Source organism: Anser anser (assembly GCF_964211835.1).
Source record: "Anser anser genome assembly, chromosome: 5".
Classification (NCBI taxonomy): Eukaryota; Metazoa; Chordata; class Aves; order Anseriformes; family Anatidae; genus Anser; species Anser anser.
The window spans coordinates 5,645,823-5,668,881 of NC_139725.1; the positions used below are offsets into that span (position 1 = coordinate 5,645,823).

A 23,059-nucleotide genomic window follows, 5' to 3' on the forward strand; every position below is an offset into this window, starting at 1 on the left:
AATTAGTGAAAATATGTGGGAGAAAACAAAAAGTGAAACAACAACAACATCAGAAAACTGAGGTTCCACACCAAACAAATGAGCTCCTGCACTCCGTATGGCATGGGAACATTTAAAGCTCCACAAGTACTGTATAAACCAGAAAACACAGGTTTTAAAATCAAAATGATCCAACCAGGACAAGGATTTTCACAAATAAAAATTCAAGTGGCCAGGTGAAAGAATAACAGACTGGATAACAGTGGACATAGAGAACTGGAAAAAAAAATTACAAAATTAGTAAGAAAGTTATATTAAAAGATGGGATAGAAACTAAAAAAGCTTTCATTACAAATATGCAAGATTAGTCGCTCAACAAAAATCATTCTGAAGAAATAAGCTTAATGAAATTATATTAATAAGATATAAAGAAGAGATGGAGAAAATATGTAATCACACCAAAATTAATCTGCACAATAATAAATGGCAGCAAAACTAATGAAAGTGAGAAATTAGAAACTGTCATTTGGGTGTACATGAAGAATTGCAACACGTTCATCCTTATAAGACAGGCCGTCAGACAGACTAAATGTAATATATGAACAAGAAAATAAAGATTTGACTCCACAGAGTGTCATTCTCATTGGGTGACACTCCAAAGAGTATATATCTCATCTGTTGGCAAAAACAAACTGCACATTACATCCTTATTTTTATACAGAATCTCAGAGCAGATTTCCTAACATCAGAAATCTAACAAACAAATATGGCTCATTTATTTCCCACAGTTTGTCGTTGTTGTTGTTTTTTCCTTTATTTTTATCACAGCTAACAATACCATAACAAATAGCATATTGCTATCTAATTATATTCTGATATTTTTTGAGCATCAGCATGACTTTCTTCTCTGCCATTAAGTGAAAAGAAGGAAAATATTTACACGATAATCAGTTTAACATCACCTTACAAAAGCATAACAGGGGGTCACTTTTATTTCAATTAGTGCCACCACAGTGACATGTAACAATGACAATGTGGTGATTTACATTATCCCCAAAAGGAGCAATTGAATTATAATGTATAAAAATTAAAAGAGAAATGATTCGACTTCCACCTTAGAATCCTGAGCATTTGCTATAACTACAGAAAATCTTTCACAGAGAAAGATGACAGTGCTTTTGGGCTGAGGAATTTACATTTTGGTTTAAATTTCACAGCATCTAGAAAAGGCCAGACACAATGGAGCAGATTCACTAATGCGTTACCTCAGTTTTATTACACACTAACTTCACAGAAACAGTGGAGTCTCATCTGCTACAAGACAAAGATTTAGGTCTTATGTCTACATTAAAAACATTCCACCAACTCCAACTCACTTAAAAAAAAAAAATCATTGTCACACTTTTTTTTTTTTTTTCTTTTTCCAATAAAACTAGTAGGTCACCATTTATAAAGTGATATGCTTTGACACATTTTTGGTGCAAACTCTGTACAAACAATGAAAACAGACAGTAGTAGACCTAAATTGTTCTAGCACACTGAGTTGCCAGCTCTGGAAAACAGGTTTTGCGCAGCAGATATGGTAGGTGTGAGCCCAGTGCATGGTTGCTTCTACAGTTTTGGTCTAATGAAAGTGAGGAGAAGCTGGTGGACATAAACAGAGCAAGATGTATACATTGATACATCTTGCTGGCCCTATTCCTAACTACCCAAATGGGACCAGGGCACGGCACAGATCTCCCAGGTTCTCACAGTGTACAAATATATGCATTTCTATATGTTTTGGCCTTCACAACTGTGAGGCTGAAACTAGAATCAGCCTGGAAATAACTGCAGTCTGCTTTTCACTGAAACATGATTTTGTTGTTATGTCTTGCTCTAGTTACATATCTTGTAATGTTATTCTTGTCACATCCAAAATACCTGCATCACTTATTTTTTTTTGGTTCAGGATGCATTTTGCCTTCAGCTGCAAACCAGGAGTTCCCCAGAAGTTGTGGTCATTGCACACTGGCCTACCAGCAAAAATAGAACTCACGCTTCAAGTTAATCATAGCCTACGTATTAGCATACTTTTACAGTAATACAATACACACAGTTTGTGTTGTGATTTAAGAATTAAAAATTAATCATATGTAAAATTAGGCCACTCAAGGAATAACTGCCCAGCAAGCTGGAATTAGAGCTGTATATGAACCATTCAACGCTTGCTCTTGCATCATTGAGCTGGAAAAGCTCAGTAAGCCAGCGAGGCTTAGGTGCAGAAGCTGACACTCCAAAAGCATCTACTGTCCCCTCTTCTTTAAGTAATGAAGATGATACTGTGATGTAACGACAAGGAACGGGGAAGGAGCAAAGAAGAAACAGGAAAGAAAGGATAAGGAAAGAAATCCTTGAGAGAATAGCCTAGAAGGGCAATTTTTTCCAGGGTCTGGTCAAAAACTATTGCATTCTATTTAATTCTGAATGCATATGAGGATCCTCCTTGTTTAATAATTAACTATAATATAAAATTAAGATAAAAGAGAACACCTTTTCTAAACCTCAAATAAAAAAGATGAAGTCCTCCAATAACAAAATTAATTTATCTTATTCCAACATGTCTTTCTCCACTTGCCATATATTTATTACATAGCATATTATGTATATTTGTATCACTGTCTGGCTACACAACATCTGTATTGAACTAAAAATGCTATTTTCACTAAACTCAATGTAGCTATTTTCCTGGAATTTATAACTGCACATGGTAAATTAGCCTAGAGCTAGCCATGTAAGATTTAGCAAATTATTGTGTCACACATCTTTTGGCTTCAGCTGTTTTTACTTTTTCTATTGTCAGAATTAAACTTTCATTGTTTCTTTCGAAAAACAGGGGATATAAAAGCTGAGCTATGTCTTCTATGACACACCAACTACTTTTGGAGATATTATTTAAGACACTACATAACTTTAAATTATAAAACATGTTTTCATGAACTCATACACATATATCTACATTCACAGCTAGCCAAATACTGCTAATGGAGAGATATTCAAGAAAAATGAGAACACAACCACTTACCTTTCTTCAACTTACAAAATACCAAGGGAATCTATAAGCTCAACCTTCCCCTCCACCCTCAACCTTTTTTTTTTTCTTCTCTCTTCTCCTTTTCATGAACAGAAAACCAAACCTGCCACCAATATATTTTTGGCCAGACTAATGTGTGCAGAACTGCCTTTTGAGTTTCAGATACTGTTTTTAATACAGAACAAATATGACAGGATGAACAGAAGTCTGCTCCTGTTGAAAGGAGGAAGACAACGCACTGAAGCAGGGACAGACGAAATAATGAATATGAAAAAGATAGCCAAAACCTTCCAGAAGAAGAAAGCACACAACTGTACCCAATTGCAGGAGGTATTTAAAAATATATAAAGTAAATCCTCTCTTAAAGTAGCCACTTACTTTTCAAGGCTCCAGATTGAGATGACCCTAATTTTCCCAAAGATGTTGCTGAAAACTGGTTCTACAGCCTGAAGTTTAACCCTAAAAATGAAAGGACACAGAACTAATTTTGCATTGAAAGTGTTGGCATTTCATATCTTCTGAGATACTGAAGATGTACTGAACAAACTCTTTGAACTTGCAAGCTAGGTAATGGCTATAAGGAACAATCAGCCAATAGCGAATTAAATCTAGTATGCAATTTTCACATAGCTTTAAAGACAGAAAAATATAACCTATTCTAAAGAAAGCAAATACATATCTTTGCAGTGAGAGAGAATGAGAGCAGATAGAGAGAGGGACATAACTGACACTAGAGGATACAGCTGGGTCACAGAAGAGCCCTAAGAAACAGCAACGGTAACACATCTGGCCTGTTTCAGACCCTATTCTTACTGGAAATCTGAGCTAACTAGATGCTGCATGAATGCATTAGCTGTCTGTATGCTATGCAGTTTGAGGTGATCTGGAGTAGCAGCATGGTTGTTATGGCCACAGACCTGAGTGGAAGCTGTCACTGAGGAGCTACAGTTTTGGTGGCTACCAATGCCATACAACTTTTGTACAGGCTGCAATTGACAGTTAAGAGACACACCACAGTAGATCCTCTGGCTCTGTTCTTGCTGTGAATAGCATGGAAATGCATTTGCACAGTTCATAGCAAGCCTACTCCCATTTGCAAGGCAAATCTGCAGGAGCATGGCTGTTGGGGAGAATGCAGGTGAAAAATTCGACTCTCCATCTTTAAATGTATTTAATTAGATGTGTGCAAATTAAGTACCTGAATAAACTGCTCACCAACAACAAGCTGCTTAAACACCAAGGCAATAGCCTGAGCTGTATGCAGAAGCAGATGAGAAGTATTCACACGTACCGAAGAACATACATCAGAACTCTAAGCTAATACTTTCACAAGCTCTCTCTTGTTTTGTCTAGTCTTACCTATGCCTGTACCACAACTGTCTTTTAATATATCATTTCTTAAAGACATTTTAAATGCCCTTATTCAACACAGCACATCACCATTACTTAACAAATAACCAGAAAAAAAAATATTTTCACAGTGAAAGAACAGCAATATAAGCCCAGGTGATGGCTCAAATCAAAACACTGATCCTTACCTCTTCAGTACCAATAATATGAAAGATTTAATTGCTGATAGCACTCACATACAACAGTTTTATTTTGAGACCTAAAGTAGGTAAAATTTCTCCACATAAAAACTTGCAAGCAGAACACTTGTGAATTACGAAGGTCCTTCCTTTTTAAACAAATTTAGAAAATGTAATCATCCTTCACAGGTGAGATATTCTGTTTATTCTATGGAGAATCATTTCAGTCTAAATTAAACTCTTCAAATGGTTTTGATGATTGCTGCAATAAGGACACAACAGGGAAAAGATCTGGGAAGAGTAACACGTGTTAGATGAATGGCTGGCAGAAATATTTCTAGTATATGAAAACCACTGTGGTATTTTTAAAAAAAAAAATCACTATTATTTTGTTAAGAATAAAAACTAATGCTGCTTATCTGTCTTAAATGAAAATGTCAATCTGCACACTCCTCTTTAATTATCTTCAGTATGGACTGGGTGCTTCATAGATAAATTAAAGATACAGGTCTTTTCAGCGTTCAAAAAGCCACTACTAGTACAAAGACACAGGGACCAGACTGTCAGAAAACCCTGCCCATCCACCATTTAAAAATGAGGCTGGTTTTGGTGTCTTGGCCTAATAACCAAACAGAGCAGAGTATATTTTCACTCTGGCTTGTCTGTTAAAAATTTCAGACAAAAGTCCTGACACAAATTGCTTAGAATCTAAGCAACTCAATCTAAAATAGATTTTGATAAGACAAGCAGAGGAAAAAAAAAAGTAAAGAGGCTAAAAGCAGAGTATGAATCTCCAACATCATCTGCTTTTTCTGACCCTAACCTCAAACCTCACAGACAGAAAGAACATAACCAAATAGATACCCATCAAAAGCTTGTGGAAAGGGTTGTTTCATATGCTCCCCTCTTCCAAGCTCTAACTTGTTTAACAGTGTGATTAAGAACACTACCACTAGCAGTCATGGAAAAGAGCTAATATAAAGTCACACACCTACACCATTACTGATAAACAGGTGAAAGACACCTTACTGTAGACTTTGTTTTTTCTTTAATATGACATGGCTGCCAGTTCAACTACTTAAATTATCTCAACAACAAATATTTTTAAAAGAAGCCTCAGAAGAATAAAAAGGAATACTGAAATCCTGCTGACTTAAAAACAGCTGTGTGAGGTGCCCTACAAACTGCCTTTTCAATCTCTATCATGTTCATTGCACTGCTAATATTCTATTTCCAAGGAATACTCTGTGATCCTCTGTACACTGCTTAAGGTAAACTGTAGTAAAACTGTGTTTGTTAAGTGTCTTCTTTAAGATTCATTTGTCTTTCTTAGTGACACTTGCTTTCCATAGCAATGTACCCCCTGGAGGCTTTCTTACACAGATGGAGTGGTCAAAAAACGGGCTGAAGAGGGAAAAGACCAAAGCAGTCTCTATCTCCTCCCTGGATAAGAGTCCCACAGAGACTCTTTACAGAAGACAGTACAGCTCCAGGCTGCATCATTTGCACCATTCAACCTCCTCCGTAATGAAGAAGTCTCACTGACACCAAAGCTTTCTTGCTAGTGTGGTTGAAACAGGCACACTGACAGAGCTCAGATCCAGACATACAGGGTCTCTGTACAGTAATGCTCAGTCTGCTGCTGGTCCTGACAACTTTGCCAGATTTGTGGACAAGATTTGTGGTTTACTGTACAGTGTGGTCCCTGCCCTCGTTATTCCAGTGACATAATGGGGAACACAAGGTATGAGCCAGCTGGCAGACTCCACGAGGAAGCGCTGAACTGCAGCTTAGGGTCAGACCCTTAAGGCAAGAGAAGAAACCAAGGATGAGGATGTGGGACACTGCTCTTGCCAGAGGGTCTGTCTGTTGCATGGAACTTCTCGAAGATAAGGAGTCCAACCCACATAAGGGTCATAGGTCTAAGGTTACCATTCTACATAATTAGGTAATAAGAAGCTTATTACTTGCCTGATTGAGTACCTCATAATTAAAGGTTTGTTCCAAAACCTGTTTAAGTCAATAGGAAGCTTCTTATTGACATCAAAGGAGCTGTTGATCAATCCCTGCCTACTTAGTAAGATACCTCTATCCCCATGTCATGACTTTGCAGTTGCCATCAGGAGGCACTCAAATTGACAGTCTCACTGCTCAGCCACAATGGGGCTGGTGAGAGGACACTTTCATTTAAGGACACTTTACCCCGTTTTTTAACTCCAGACGATTGGTGATCTTCAGTACTGGGGACACCTCAGTACTGGTCAGAAGAGAAAGAATTCATTGACATACCTCGAGGAAAATGGCAGTACTGAGAGACCTCTTGGGTTAACTGGACAAGGAAGGACCAGGTCTAAATTGGGTTAACCTATGCATGTACTACAACATAGGCTATTGGCACAGATTACAGAACGTACAAAGATTTTTCAGTCCAAAGGCAAGAGGTGAAGGAATGACAAAGTTCCCTCTAAGAGGTATAATACACTATTTATATACTTCCCTGACCATTAGGCAGTCATGTAATAATAATTTATACTATATTTCAACAGTTACATATCTCTGCATACATATTAATTCTGAAAGTGCATACTGTGTGGCCACACTGTAACTTGTCACTGAGAGACATTGTGGAAATCCCCCTTATTTCATGGATCATTGATCCAATGCATAAATCCTTCTTAGCTTGCAAGCCATTGACCAGATAAACCATAAGGGCTCCAAAGGGAAAGAGCCCTTCTGGTCTGTTGAGCAAATTCAGCAGTAGCACACGTACTTCAAATTCACATGCGAAAACCTCTTTGAAATGAGGGTCCTGATCCTGCAAATACTTATGCCCATAATCTATAAATCATCCCAATGCAAGTCTAATATACTTATCAGACACCCTTAGAAAAACAACATTGAGCTATTCATGTTAAATATGTTTGTTTCCAGAATCAAGTCCTAAATACAATTGGAAGAATAGAAATAATCAAGCCCTTTAAGGTTTTCCATTAAAAATAAATATTACATTGGAGATTGTAATTTTTTTTTAATTAGTAAGTGTGAAAACTTGCAACTCTATACACTGACTTTTTTAATTTTTGTGCTCTCCACACTGTCAAAACAGCTCAATGGACTTTCGTACCATCTTTGATACTACTAAAAATCACAGATTTTAAACCAATTCTGCAAATTTACAGCTATGATTCAACAGCTGAATGCTTTTGAAAATGTATCTGTTAGTAATAGAGACAATGCTCTTACAATAATATTTTGCCTTTTAAGCATTTTGTTACATAACCTATATTTTCCTTAATTTCAGATCTGAGGCAAATACAGATTTAAAATACAGAAACACAAATGTTATTTTCTGTGGTGCTGGCACACTGTTATTTTCCAGATCACCCTAACATGAGGTAACTATTATCGATTGTGAAAGCACAACAGGTGGGTCACATGAAAGGTCACATTAGTTTTGTTCACTGGGCCAAACAGAAGGTTTTCATTATCCCTAATAAAAACAGAAGCAAGTAATAAAATATATCATTGCAATAACGTATCTCTCTATTCATATGCAATAACCTCATACATTAGGTCCTACCATTTCAAAATACTGCTGTTGGCTCCAGCAGCATGATTATTTTTGCGGTTGCTACTTATAAAAATAATACTATAAATCATAGTTTGACTTGCAAATTTCTATGCTGTTCTTTTGAACTGCTTTTTGAAATGTTTTTCTGGACAAACCTCCTCAAAGCACATGTACACTTGGACATATTAAGCATGTTAAATGGTCAATAAGGTGGCAAAGATTTTTAGTAATTCCTGTCATTAGCGTAATAGCAAATCATGATGACCTAGGAGTAGTTAGGCACCTTGTTCAAATCCTGATGCTAACCAAGAGTAAGTAGAGTTATAACTCAGACGTGGTGTAAAGAAGTCAAAATCTATTAGATACTTTCACAACAGTCTTCAGGACAAACCAGTTGACCAGCTCCATTCTCCCTGCAACACATATGCACACACCCAGTGCTCTCGCACTGCACCCCAGCATGGTCAACAATTTATCACTTAAAGTAAATGTAACATATTCTTGCTTCTACCAAAACTAGCAGTTTATATTTGTTAACTAGAGTCCTTGTATTTATTTTATCCATCTTAAATACACTTCAATGTAAACTAATTTTAGCAGGCCTGTATTTTAAAGAACATCAGTCAACCTCTCCTAACATCAGAGAAAATGGTTAATGTTTTTGTTTTTTCCCCGATACTTTTTTTTTTTTTTTACTTTTACTTAAATTATACATTTATTAATTTCCGAATGAAGCCTAAATAATTCTAGGCTGAAGGATCTTCAGTGAATTGGATTTTCTCCCTAGGTTTTTCTAGCTAGACTATTCTCCAATGTCTTCTTATGCTGGTATGCATCCACATCTCAGGATAAAAATGCCTGAAAACAGCATAGAATTGAAATTAAAAAGTATAAAATGAATTTGCATTTGCCTAAAGCATTACTTCCCAGTACAACAGGGGTTATAGGCAGCGGCAGTAAGTCCAGTGCCTTCCTGTTGATATTACAGCAACAAAGACCTGCTCTTGAAAGCAGTATCTTGTTATCAGAAAGCAACATGCTATTGGAAGCAGCAAATGTATGTAACAATGTGCAGCTATCTGTGAATGCAAAATACCTCTGCTAGAATGAGTTTTAAGTTTGGCTCCAAAAAAATGAGCTGCTTATCAGCCTGCAACCTAACTGTGGAAAGCTCATCTTGGGGCATGTTGTGTCTGCAGAGCCACTTGGTTCAGGCTGTGAGGCAGCAGCAGCAGCTCACTCTCCCGAGCCCCTCATTCCTACAAGTTTTAGGACAAAGCATTTTTTTTTTTCAGAGCCTCACCTGCTGGCATTTCTGACAGGCTGATTTATCATGGGCTTCTTTAAGAGGTTTAAAAAACCTCTTTCTCACAATTGGAAAATACTAAGCTGCAGCTTCACACTTTTTCACACCTTACTCCTCCCCCTCTCACAGTCTGATGTGCTAATATTAAAAACCCTAGAACATACTTCAATAAGTATATTTCCATGGTGCGTGAGGCAAGGATTAGGAAGATCTCCTGCATTTTAGGTCAGAGAAAAGTCTCCTCAGTTACAGTATATCCGATAAAGATGCATACTGTGTGGTATTCTCCAGTTTACAGGCAATGCCAAAATCTTTATCTATAAAGTGCTGAAGTAAAAGCAGTGGCAGGTAAATAATTTAGACCTGGAAAAAAATGTGCCTTGAAAGCAGTTTGATAAAAACAGAACGTCTTTTATTCTCTTCCTGCTGAAGCTAAAAATTCCAAGGAGTTACTGAAATCATTCCAATCAATTTAGATAACCAAATCTGTACTTCACGATTTGCTTACATTTTTGTGTGCACTGTACTGAAATAAATTTTCAAAAAGAAAGGTAAAAAAACAACTCTTCTAATTGTCTCTGTGAACTTTAGAATAAATTAGTACTTTTTGACAAATTATCCAAAACCACAATGATAAAGTGGTAAAATGGCTTTTTGTCTCCCGTATCACAGGAAAGCTTAAAGAAAAATGAACCTGATCTAAAACATGCTACTTAAGTGACGTTTTGTAAAGAAAGCCTAGTGTAAAAAAATAAAATAAAAACATTGGAGGAAAGTTTTCAAAGTCAATACCCTCATTTGTATGATTTATAAAAGATCAGTCTTATTTCTGGACAATCTTTTGAAAGATTTACAGCATTTACAGTCCAGCTATTTCTGCATCTTTCAAGGTATTGGCACACTAAATTTAGTTTCTTTGCTGCTCATACCAAGGTATAATCTATGTTACAGTTAAAATGGGGGACCTATGTACAAAATGGCTCATAATCAGAGTTCCATCTGCACTATACACTGTTCCCCCGGGAATCCATGAGTAATCAGATTTGTTATAAATGTAGGGTGAATTATAGATAATGATATGGTAAGACTGGCACCTATGGTAGCTGTTCCTAAAACATAACTGATAAAACAGCTGAAACATGAACATCCAAAGCAAGGCTCCTAATTTCCAATTTTAGCCACCAAATCAAAGGTGGCCTGACTTTGAGAGGTGCTTGGCAAACACCACTTCCTTTCTGATTCTAAGGGCAAGCACCTTTCAGAAGGAGACCACATCCACTGTGAAGCCTTGGTATGAATCAGAACTCTAACTTAAGACATTTCTACCCTGAAAACATCACCCTAGTGTCAGTGGGATCATTTCAGTAAAATTTCCCTAACCAGCATTTGCAACGTACACTTGTGGGTTGGGTTTTGTGTGTCTGTCGTTTGTTGTGTCATCGTCGTATCCCTCCCCCCACCCCGAGACCTTCCCTGATTAATACTTATCATTGACTAGCTTCCACCACCCACCCCAACCTCCCCCATTTAACACAGGAGCTGACACACCCCTGAAGTTGGCAGGTTTCTGACACTGACACTAATTGGCTTTTTCTCGGCTCAGCCTTGAAACAAGCTGCTCTCTAACAACAAACCTAACACTCCTTCAGTATCACACAAACGCATGTGCCCACTCATGCACATATTTTAATGTATATGTACTATATAGCCCTTTCCAGGGAGGACTAACTCCCTTCACAAATGTATGAAAACAGATGACTGAGAAACCTGTTGCATTCACTCCTTCTGTAGTATGTAAGATACAGACTGAAGTGCTTCTGTATTTTTCCTATTTGTCTGTCCCATTGTACACCAGGAGCTGCAGGCAGAATGGCTAGTTTCACAAATACAGGTTATTTTTCATCTAACAAAGCAGCTGGCAGTTTGGACTAAAATTTCAAAAAGGTCATGAAAATTTGGAAGAAAACCAATGCATTCTGCATTCATAAGCTGCAAAACCCATCTCACAAATGTATTTTCCTCCCTCTCATTTAACTGTTGTTCGTAGTTCTCAATTATATTCCTTCAACAGCAATGAGAGCGCACACTAACACAACTTGGGCTGGCAGAGCCATCTATGTACAGCGAGGCCAAATCAGAGCCTTAGCCTCTGGATTTTACTTGTATGATTAATCTGTAGTGTCTATAACCTTTGTAGTATTCATATACTATTAATTAATTCCACTAATTTAGGTAACATACACATTGACTTGAGGAAATTTCAGACTCTGGTCAGTATAAGAAATTATATTACATCCTGCAGATGATGAAAAAAGGAAGGAAAAACCTTTGTACCTACCAAATTGAGCTGTTGTGATCTCAAATCAGTTGTTCTGCACGTACGGATATAATGACAGGAAAAAATGTAATTATAATTAGGTGTCTATTTTGATTTTTCTCTTCATAGTATCCGTACTGAATGTCATTTGATTTTAACAAACTATAAAGTCATTTCAGGCAGGCACCGTATATACTTGCAGTTACCGGTCTACTTGGAGTCTCTGGTTTATTTCAACACAATTTTCATATGCAAGCATTTAAATATTTTTACAACTTAAAGATAAAAATAAAAAAAAATAAAAAAAACAACAACAATACGGTGATAATCCAAAAAGGCAAAACAAGTAATTACTCATCTGACCAATGTATCAATGACTCTGCTTTTGAGGGGCAAGATTATGGAAAAATTTCTCAAAAAGAAAAAAGAACATAAATCAGCGAGGCAAGGCTCAATTAAGGGTCTGATTTTGTAATTGGAGCTACACTACAGTTATGTCATGATCCCAAGAAAAATCTTATTTGACTTTAATGGGGCTCCATAATGTGCCTAAGGGCCTGGAACATATAAGGAGGACATTCATGAGGATCAAGTCCTTCATTTGCAACAAATGCCTTTACTGAAGTTGAATTTCTACTTCTAAAGATGGCCATTTTGCTACTCCTACTTGCCAGGAACAACTAACATCAACTTCACTGGCAGCAATAAAGCTACTCTTACACTGTGTCATTACCAGGAAAATCGATAAATTCTTATCAGGCAATATTCACACCACCTAACTTCAGATATGTAGCCTAAACACCTACATCAGGAGCTAGGGTTTTCTGTACCGTTACCGATGTTTCCAAAACCATAAATGCAGCACAGACAGGAGACCATCCCTCTCTCCTCACTTCACAAAAGAACCTGAAGTTAGATAAACTGTGCATACTACACAGCATCTTTATTTGGAAGACAAGAAAGCTTCTTCAATAAACTCTTAAATCTCAGGTTAAATAAATGTAATATTTCTATAAAGAAAAAATCCATGCACAGAGTTCAGGATTATGTTTCAGAATTACATTTTGAGGGAAGTTAGTCTTGGAAGTTTTGGTAAGTTTTAAATGTTGTTTCTCATCATAGGATGTTCAAATCATTACTGAAGATTCACCACTGGCAAAATAAATTAGGTAGAGGAAATTAACTTGATAGTGATGAAACAGACTGTAATAAGTCTATCAAAGTAGGGAATGTTTTCTCACAGATGGCAGTGAAAGTCCAAATACTCCATGGAACATTTAAAAATACAGTGGAGATGATAATAAAAAGATATTTTAGAATTGCCATGATAATGAAGAAATGTTTCTATTAATAAAGTACAAATGGAAAAAAAAGTTTCTTTAACAATAGTAACTCAATAGCAACACGGTAGTATTCCATCCTCCTAGAAGTACAAGCTACTTTCAGTTTCACATGCATACAAAATGGTGTCATTTGTCATCTGTACCCAGGCTTCCTGCTAGCTATGTCAATAAGTCAACTTAAACCTTTTCCATTTAGTAGCACCAAAGCCGGTACTGGAGGTTTTTTGGTTGACCAGAACAGATTTAACACTTCTGTGTCTCATATTCTGTGCATTCTTCACAAGACCACAGACCAAACTATACCCTTGTAACCTGGGTTATCTGTAATTAAACCTTCCTTATGGAGATCTGAAAGTTAAAACAAAGATCACATTCCCTTCATATCAAGGCCCATTGTCCATACCACCACTTTACAGGTAGAGATTGTTCATACAAAACTGTCCCAGAAATATAGCTTTAAAAGTTGCAGAGTTTATTAAAATATATATATATATATATATAAAATTATTTCCTCTTTCCCTGTTCTACTTGCTCCAGTTAAATAATTTGCTTCTGTGCCATTTCTATCATAATCCATCCTTAAAACACATAATGTCAGATGGTTTCCAAATCCAAGAGAAACTTCCAGGACTATGATACTGTATCTCAGAGTGATGAAATGGCATTTATTGATAAGTAAAATTACTTCCAGCCTAGTTTTGCTTCCCACCCCACCTTCAGTCTGGTATCACTTTTTTTTTTTTTTTTTTCCCCAGACCAAGCAAATCATTTCTTAAATGCTAGGCCTCATTTTATTTTTAGAGGCACATTTTCCAGGAGGCACTGGCACTGAATGGGCTGTGAAACTACACAGAAGACTCAGACTTGAAATCTCAGCAACAGGATGTTCACTGTCTGTTGACCTCACAGCAAGGAAGTTTCTACCTTATGTTTCCTGGGTGACGAAATCTTTTCACATCAGAAACACTGAGCAGAAAACTACAAACAACCTTTTTAGGTTTACATCCCGTTATCCTCTCATTAGCAAAGACAGATTACCTGACCAGTGCATCTCCTTCTCCATTTGTCTGGCCTAATTTAACAAACAACCTGAGGCTGGCAAAGATAGGGTCGTAGTACAAATGTTTCTTCGCTCTCTCCCTGACAAAATGCTGCCTATCCCAGCCCAAGAGGAAAAACAGTAAGAATAACCCTAACCTACTTTTACTCTAGTATTTTTGCACACGGGCACCAATTAAAATATTGAATCCAAGTGTTAAGTAGCAGGTCTCTCATTCAACATTAACAGCACCTCACCACCACGACACATTGCCTAAAAGTTAAAATGTATCTGTTAAAAAATAAATAAATAAATAGCTTTTTAGTACCAGCAAGCCTGTTAATTGTAGTAAAATGAACAATACTGAAATTGTTTGAAGATGGAATTAAATTTAATGACATTCACAAACAAACCCCTTTTAGAAAGTAACAACAGTTTTTTGAACATTAAAGAGAAGCTCATTATATCAAGACAACTCCAATGTAAAAGGCAACCCGACTTCAATCACTGCATATCTGCATGTTAATGAACTTGCTGTGTGCAGCAGGGACTGAACAGTGTAAGTAATGGGAAGACTGTCTTAAAGCATACAGTACACTTTAAAAAAAAAACACGCCACCTTTAATCAATGAAACACCTTTTCATTCGTACCTTAATAGCAACTGAAATGATTTCAAACGTAACACAAAGGGAAGATGATACTTAATAAAGGTTTCTTTAAGACATAACATTTCTTGCACATTCTTTCAGCATTCACATGCTGTCAGCATCACTGTGGCAAAGACTTTCAAGTTTCAGCAGACAGATACCGCCTAGTACAAAGTCTTTGTCATAATAATTTCATTGCAGCCCCCTGATCAAACATCTAGACAAATCTGAGACTGAAAACTGAGAGCTAACCAGTGACCTTTGATTAGAACCACAAGCACCAGTTTTAATAAAATGCCTCATTCATTGCTTTCCACTGCCAACAAGGAAGGTGTGTTTGAGCCTGAAAAATGTAGTCAATATAGCATTTACACCCATATAATGATTCCTATTATTCACAGTTAGAATTTGTGACTGTAGCAAGTGAAACACAGACATCTTAAAATAGCTAAATGAAAACACCCTGACAACATTCTACCTTTAAAATATATTCAGGAGCCTGCCTCTGCCTTTCTGTTGCCTGCTGCTGGCTTTCATGTCTTGCTGATCGTATTGTAATAGGGTTGTTGTTTTTTCCACAGACACCTTCATTTACACAGCGTTTGGTTTGTTACTATTTCTCAAAATCTATGACTGTTGGCCAAGTCCAGTTTTAAGGGGCCTTTACATCGGTACTTCAGTTAAGTAACAGTGCCCCATTCAAATATACATTTATAAAGCTGCCTTTTTATGTGTCATGATTAATATTTATATATTAAATTTTGAAAATCCAACTTATTTCTGGAGCCAAATATCCTATCAAACTTTGAGAAAAGGTTGTAAAAAAAAAAAAGACTTTGCAGACTTGAGCAGTTGTTCCACACACTTTTTGGTTTAAAAAAAAAAAAAATCCAAGTTGCTGGTATCTAATACAGAGGTTCAAGGGAATACAATTAAAATCCATTTCACATATTTGTGCTTTAGCATATCAAGCAAGAGGACAGAAAGGGGGTCTTATCACATTTATTTCCCACTTGAAAAGAGAAAGTCTTAAGCAGGGTAATAAATATTCAAATGACTTTGCACCACTGAGCTACCATATCAAGCTAATGATCTGTAGTCTGGAGCTCTATAAAAAGAAAGCTTACTGCCTGCCGTCACCTAGAGGTGTTGCTGTAAACACTGTGGGGGGATATTCTCCTCTCAGTGTGTGTGCGCGTAGCTACACTTAATGTTGTTTTCAAGACAGAATATATTGCTGAGTTGTAAAACAGAAAGACAGGATGAAACATATGCAGAAAAATTCAAGGACAAAATGAATTAAAAGAAAGTTTCTGGTGGTTTAACTTAACTTCCTTCTTCACTGTGCTAGGAAGAAGTGGGTTTGGATTTCAGGCCTCACTTGCTGTAGCCACAATGACAAATACGAGAGGTACAGATGCTCAGTCATACATACGGTGGGAGCTCATGGCTGGTTAACTAAGAGCAGGATGGGTGAACTCCACAGCCTGCCAGGGCCTGCTGTAATCTCAAATTCACTGCAACAGAACTACTGATCTTATAAAGTAGTACTGCCTGCTACATAAGAGAGCAGTCCCCTTCCGGCAGGAAGAAAACCAGAATAAATGACAGATTTGTTATGAGCTGTCTGCGTCCTCACTAGAGCATGGATCAAGCAGACATATGCTCCACTGAAAGCCATGGAGAAAAGGCAGCTCTAAGTACAGAAAGAGCTACCTCTAACCACATATGTAAGGGTATAAAAAAATCTTATCTTTATTACAAAATACTGCATAAGAAAAAGAAAGAGAGATGGTCTGCAATTTAAGCACAGGCCTGGAAATGAGCCATATCTTCTGAGTTTGAATTCTGGCTAGGACTCAAACCATCTTGAAACCTTCCTGCTTCAGTTTCCCAACTGGAAAAGTGAGAATAAACATACTTGCCTACAGTATTTCTCTCTCAAGAGTGGAGGATTAATTAAACACAGTGTACTACTATCTTGCTTATTTAGACGCACTAGTGTCCCTTATCATCTTCATACAAATTTAGAAGACAAGTAGCAATTGTGCATATTCTCCCTTATACACACTCACTTTCTAACCTGCAAGAGAGTTTAGACATGGCTAGGTAGATGATTTAGAGAAAAACAGTGACTGAAAAATACTGCATGGAAAAGGCACAGAGAACCAAAAGGAAAGCTCCTCCAATGTTCACATTAATTTTCTTCTGAGTCTTACAAAAGTACTTCTAAACCTGGAGGAACGTGCCTGTCATCAGAAATCCCCAGGAATGTCTCACCAAAGCCACCAGGACTTTATATCTTTACATGTCAAACTAACATGGAACTTGATAGCAAATGCGAGTGAAACAATTTGTCATTTTCCCAGCACAGTAACATAAGCCAGGTTTCTTCTGTCTCTGCGTTTTGGTCATTTAGGTTGCACAGCAATCCCTGCTAGCCCAAAGAAAGCTGATGGTGTCTTCTTGCCTAGTGTATATAGCAAGCAATGCCTTGCCAGTTCTCTGGGCTTTGAGATCAGATGGAAGAGGAAAAGTCCTGTTAAGTTATAAAAATAGTACTTTATTAGATACCGACTACTGACTTACCGTGATTCCATCAGGGCTGAACTACTCAAGTTTACTCAGCAGCTAAACAAATTTTAAGGCCTGAATCATCAGCAGTTCCCCCCATGCCAGTACAGAGCTAAAGATCCCATTCAGCCTCAGTTGTGGGAGATGGCATACACAACTTTCCATGCCCTCCTTTTGGGACTTGCCTACAGTGTCTCTGGCATCTCCAAAAATGGGAGCCCTTAAGTGGCCATTCTCCATTGACTTCATTTCTGGCAGACAACTCTGAAACAGAACTGTCACAAAGAAAGAGTCCAGACTCTGTAAGCACAAGTGAGATGTTAAATAAGAATGAGAAGCTAAGACAGCTAATATTTCTGTAGTGCCTCAATGATCTCTTTAACAAATAAAAAAAAAAAAAAAAAAGAGTAAAAAGAGAAAAAAGGACCCTTACTGGGTTTCACTGGAAGGATAAAAATGTCTCCCTATTATCATTTAAATTGTAATCCATATGGTTTGCTGGTCTTCTGAATTGTCCAAGCACACCAGTATAACTAATGCACAATGTACATGCAAACATTTCTCACCTACAGAACCAGGTTCCCAGATTTTGATTCTGTTTTCCCAAAGGCCTTACTGAGTCCTGAAAACATAATACAGGATTCACATCGTGATTCATTATGAATTTACCAGAACAAAACTGAATGGTGGAGAGAAGAAACCTTATCACTTTCCACTGATTATTTCTTTGTTGTATTTATAAATTTTAGGTACATGAGAAGAGACTTCTCAGAAGCGTTTAAGTACTGTGGAGTCTAACAAAGCCAGGAAAGTCTGGAGCTATCTATCTGAAGCTTTCAAGGAATACTGTCTACGTATGTACCTACCACATCTTCAATTAATTACTTGGTACTTCTTCATCCTATGACAGAAAAAGCCAGTGGAAGACTGACCTATGAGAAAATTAGATTTCCTAGTTTTTGTTACATGACGCCTGTGCAATAGCAATAAATATATTTTAGATTTACAATAATATGTCTTTGCTACTTCTAAACAATTAAAATTGTGCTTAAAATACATTCACATGCTACACTTTTTTTGTTGTTGTTTCCAACTTTTCACTTGCAGCCAATATAATAAATATAATTGCCGCTGTGATCCAGTATAATACTACTGTTTGTTTCTTCTCTGAAACTGCCTGGCCTTTACACGAACATAGCCACCAAAATGGAACAAAACAGACTGTTAGGCATTAACTCTAAGTTAAGTAGTAACATGATCTATTTAGTGGTACACTTATCAAGTCAGTTCTGTTGCTGTTTATTTAAATAGAAATTGAAATATTGGCTGCTCAATAAACCCCAGGCATTCTGTGCAGGAAATTGAAAGGATTCTAGACCCTCCTATAATGAGAGAACTTTTGACAGGTCCTCCCAGAACAGTTTGCTGTTCTGAAGTAACATTTCTAATTAATAGTCAAGAAAAGAGATAGTGAAGCTGCAATACAAAAAATGCTGCCAGGATAGACACAGGGCAGATATACTGGTAAGTATCATTACCTGGATTTAACAGCATCCTTAGGCTCTGTGATTACAGGCTAAATGAAAGGATACTCTGTCCAAAATAGTAAAATACTCAAACGCATTCTAGATAGTACACATGACTGACTAAATTTTTTTTCTAAAACAGTTATACCTGGCACTTTTTTAAATATGAAAGAAAGGAAAAAAAATCTACTTGTAATCAGTCTCACACTCTTGAGGGCATTAGAGCTATTGGCCACAAACGATGCAGTAGATACAGTAGCTAACCAGATCTTGTCATACACCTTTGTAACCACTTAAACAATTCTCTGCCACACCCAGCTGTATTACCCACATTCTTCTTTCTTTGTATATACTTCAAATGTTCGGATCTGAAACTATAGAGCTAAGGGATAATTATGTATTCCACAGTTCCCACCAGACAGTGAGATTTCCCAAGGGTAGTGCCACTATTGCCAGAATTTCACACATCTGGATAAAGGGATGGGCTTTTATTCTACACTGGCTGCCTCTGACTGTTCGGTCATAAAGATTCTCGTTTGCCAGTAAGCGTGTGGCAATGCAGGAAAACCAAAGAAGTCGAGCAATGCTATCCAAAAAGTAAAATCATTATGCCTGATCAAAGTTAACATACAGCTAGTTTTTGGTCAACTAGCATAATATAAATAGCAAGTTTTACTGCAATATAAACTTCAAAATTGATCCTACAAGCTTTTAGTCAACAGAGCAGCCTCAAAACAATCAAATGATCTGTTTGATCGTTGCCTGAGCAAGGACTTCAGAATTGCTCCTCTTATTTCTGGCTACATCCAGACAAAAAAAAAAATCCATCTCAAAGAAAGAGGTATTATTCTGTATGCAATTTCTCTCATGACTGAAAGTAAGTATTACACATACAGACGATTATTTGACATATGCATTTTAAGGTCTAATTTGCACAGAAGTGTAACTTCTTGGCTTCTTACTAAAAAAAAAAAAATCCACTACATGTGGTACAGATGTTAGTAATCTCATTCTTAATCTCAATAAGCAAAATTATGCCGGTCCCTTGTTTATAACTAAACAGCATTATTCAACTTTTTACTAGCTTTTTTTGCTGGAAAAGTATTACTCTATTGTATACATTTTCATTTTTAATAGATGATTCACTTGCTTGATACTAAATGGAACAAATGCCTTAGTAATCAAAAATATGCAGACATGTTTCCAAAATTAATTTTGATATTTCCTGTCACTGAACTTGTCTCATCAGAGCATAATAGTAATTTCATAGCTGTAGCAACGCTGATTTCACCACACAAGAATCTACAGGAACATTTGAAGTCACACACATTCAAGAAATATTTTTGTCCAGAACAGTTACACAGTTAGTTTGCTTCAAATCCCTATCATCTTCCCTTTAAGCCAGCCAGAAGCTGGATTCAGAACTTCCAAAGAACACTAGCATAAATTGCAATCTATACATTTTTACAGTTTCTCTCTTACAAAAAGATGCAAGTCTCAGAAATCACTATTATGCTCCTGCATGGCACTCAATGGTCTTTCTTACTATTTAAATTTTGTATCTTGATCCTTTTAAGTAATTAGACAATCAGTAAAAAAAAAAAAAAAAGGCTATTACAATTATTGTTGAAGGCTTGATTTATACATGCACTGCAAGGTCTATACTGAACACTTATTTTATGAAAGTCCTTTTCCTTCTGTTCACACAACATTTTTCAGAAAATAATCAGTTGCACAAAAATGCTAACATATGGCAGCATTTTTGGAAGTGTTGTAGAAATTAAAGGCAATAAAAATTGCCTTGGACAAGAAAGGACAAATAGGCCAAACCAAACAATTATTCTTGCAGCTTTCTTTAACCACTAACTCCACTTTATATGCAGTTTCCGATCTCTCATATTAACTCTGATCATATATATTTAATTCCATTCTTAAAAATTTCAGTAGACAACTTCAGTGCTAACCTACAACTGCCCTGTCAGAAAATCTTTGATGTCACAGCATAATAGCTCCTGAAAGAACAGCACTAATACTTAATGTAACATGAAACCAGGGCCCTGCAGTGGGGCTGTCTGCTGTCAGGAACAAACAGTTTCATTGCTGTTCCCCAGAAGTGACAAGATTGAGAACTAACAGGGCAGCACCTCCTCAGTACTACAGGAGACCTGTGCACCAGAGCCCGTGGCAAATCCAATTTCATCACTTTAAATGTATCACCATTACTTAAAAACCAAATAAAAATGCCCAGCACTACAGTCATTGTTCATCTGAGATGTTCTTTTCATCTGTTGTAAATTCAAACGTTCTGACACAAAAACCAATTATTCCTATGTTGCAAACGACAAAACAGGAATCTGCATTTATGTGGAATTTCTTTAAATTTCACACTTGTAAATAACAATGCCCATGTTGCCTGATGCATCCAAAATTCTTTTCCAGAATTTATATTTTTCCTTGCTGTAACCTTTGGATCTCTTGTATTTTGAGTCGAAATTTTAAGATTTGAAGTATTACTAGATGGTCTTCAGCAGAAAACATGCATCTTTCCCGGTGCTAACACAGGTGATTATGGGCCCACGTTTTAACTTAACAACAGATTTTAACTAATGAAAAACATTGTGTCTGACAGAAAGCATTAGAAAGATCAGTTTCTAAAACCTTACGTGTCCCCTGTTCTGAATGGCACCGAATGTCACCTGCCGAGTGCCCCTTTCAGTGGAACTAAAGGCTCTCACAGGAAGTATAAGATCCTTATAGGATCTGACCCCATATGTCTCTGTTTTGTGCTCCATTTCTTGACCTCTTTCAAAACATTTTTAAGATGCATGTGTAACATTGCTTTAGGTCAAAATATATTATTATACATGAGGGCACTAAGCTCCCATAGAAATCAGCTCAATTGCTGGATTTATCTTCTCTCTTGGAAAGCTGACTGGTATTTTATAAACTAGCAATAGCTGTATTTTTAAAGTTTATAAAACCTGGCCTCTGGCTAACTTGTAAACATAGGATATATTATCCTTTTGTTTGTAAAGCTTAATCCTACAACTGTCAAGCTGAATAAACTTTTAGAATAATAGTAAAAATACAAAAAAAAAAGTCGTCATTAACAGAAAATTGAACTCTGATTGAGATAAAAACATCAGTGGCACAATTTTTATATATTTTGCAAGTACATATATAACGGTGACCATTTGTATCATTCCAAATTTCTCAAAAGCACTGTTGGGCCATCTAATTTTAAAAGTCATGAAGTGATAAATGCTTTTTAGAAGTATCTGTGCAACACCATTCTCTCTCAATGAATCTCTGGTAGTTGGCAAAAATAACCTGTAATGCTTTAATCATGTTGGACCTTACTGACACTGCACCAGAAATGTGATTCTTCTTGTGGATTCTTCTTATGGATTCCAAGCATATATCCATACAACGGAATTAAAAACAACATGCTCATAGATTTGCAACTGGTAGTATTTGTTCCTAGAACATATTTGAATACAACACTCATGGCGTAAACACTGAGTTAGAGACAGCCCTTACCTTATAGCCTAAGTAGCTTACACAAGAGAGCAAAGAAGGGGACTGGGAGTAAAGGAACGTGTCTGTAATCAGTCCATGGCAGCATCACAACAACAGTTAGTGCCAAGTTTTCCTCTCTTCCAGTTCGGCGCCATGAGCAATCGCACCCACTGCTCCCTGAGGGGCTTATTTTGTTCCTCCTCTTATGAATTTCGCTGGAATTGCTCAAGAAGTCACCACTCTCCCTGTTAGAACCTACTGCCCCTCTGCTAAGATGCTGTATGGTTTGAGGTATGGTTTCTGCTAACTCCCTTTGCTACACAGTGACATTGGAAGCATTCACAGTCATTTACTGCACCTCCGCTGAGAGGCAGGAAAGACCTAAATGTATGATTTCCTCTGTCCCTCCAGCTAAACGTGCAACAACATGCCTGTCTACATTCTAACCTATGCTAATATATATGTATACACACACACACACACATACTTTACCTCAGCTATTTTAAAGATGGAGCACAAAAAGAAAGACAAACAATCAAGATTTAAGATAGCACTTAACCATACCCCTATTCTGTCTTGATGGGAGCAAGCAAAAACTTTTACAGACACAATGAAATTCTCTTTCCTCAGTGACC

At 36.9% G+C, this 23,059-nt stretch overlaps 1 protein-coding gene across 22 annotated transcripts in view; it reads right to left on the minus strand.

Moving 5' to 3' along the window:
* The window catches only part of SOX6 (SRY-box transcription factor 6), a 482,345-nt gene that overhangs the window by 438,901 nt on the left and 20,385 nt on the right, over positions 1 to 23,059 (minus strand). For 3 of the 22 annotated variants that reach the window (XM_083840230.1, XM_083840227.1, XM_083840219.1), the window contains exons 2-3: positions 22,989 to 23,058; positions 3,431 to 3,511 (exon numbers count right to left, since the gene is read on the minus strand). The exons of 16 other annotated variants lie outside the window; for them this stretch is intronic. The gene's annotated coding sequence lies outside the window, so the exon portion shown is untranslated. Of the gene's footprint in view, positions 1 to 3,430; positions 3,512 to 22,988; position 23,059 lie in introns of those variants that run through there. 3 more of the 22 variants (XM_083840217.1, XM_083840213.1, XM_083840234.1) reach the window with 3 other exon arrangements.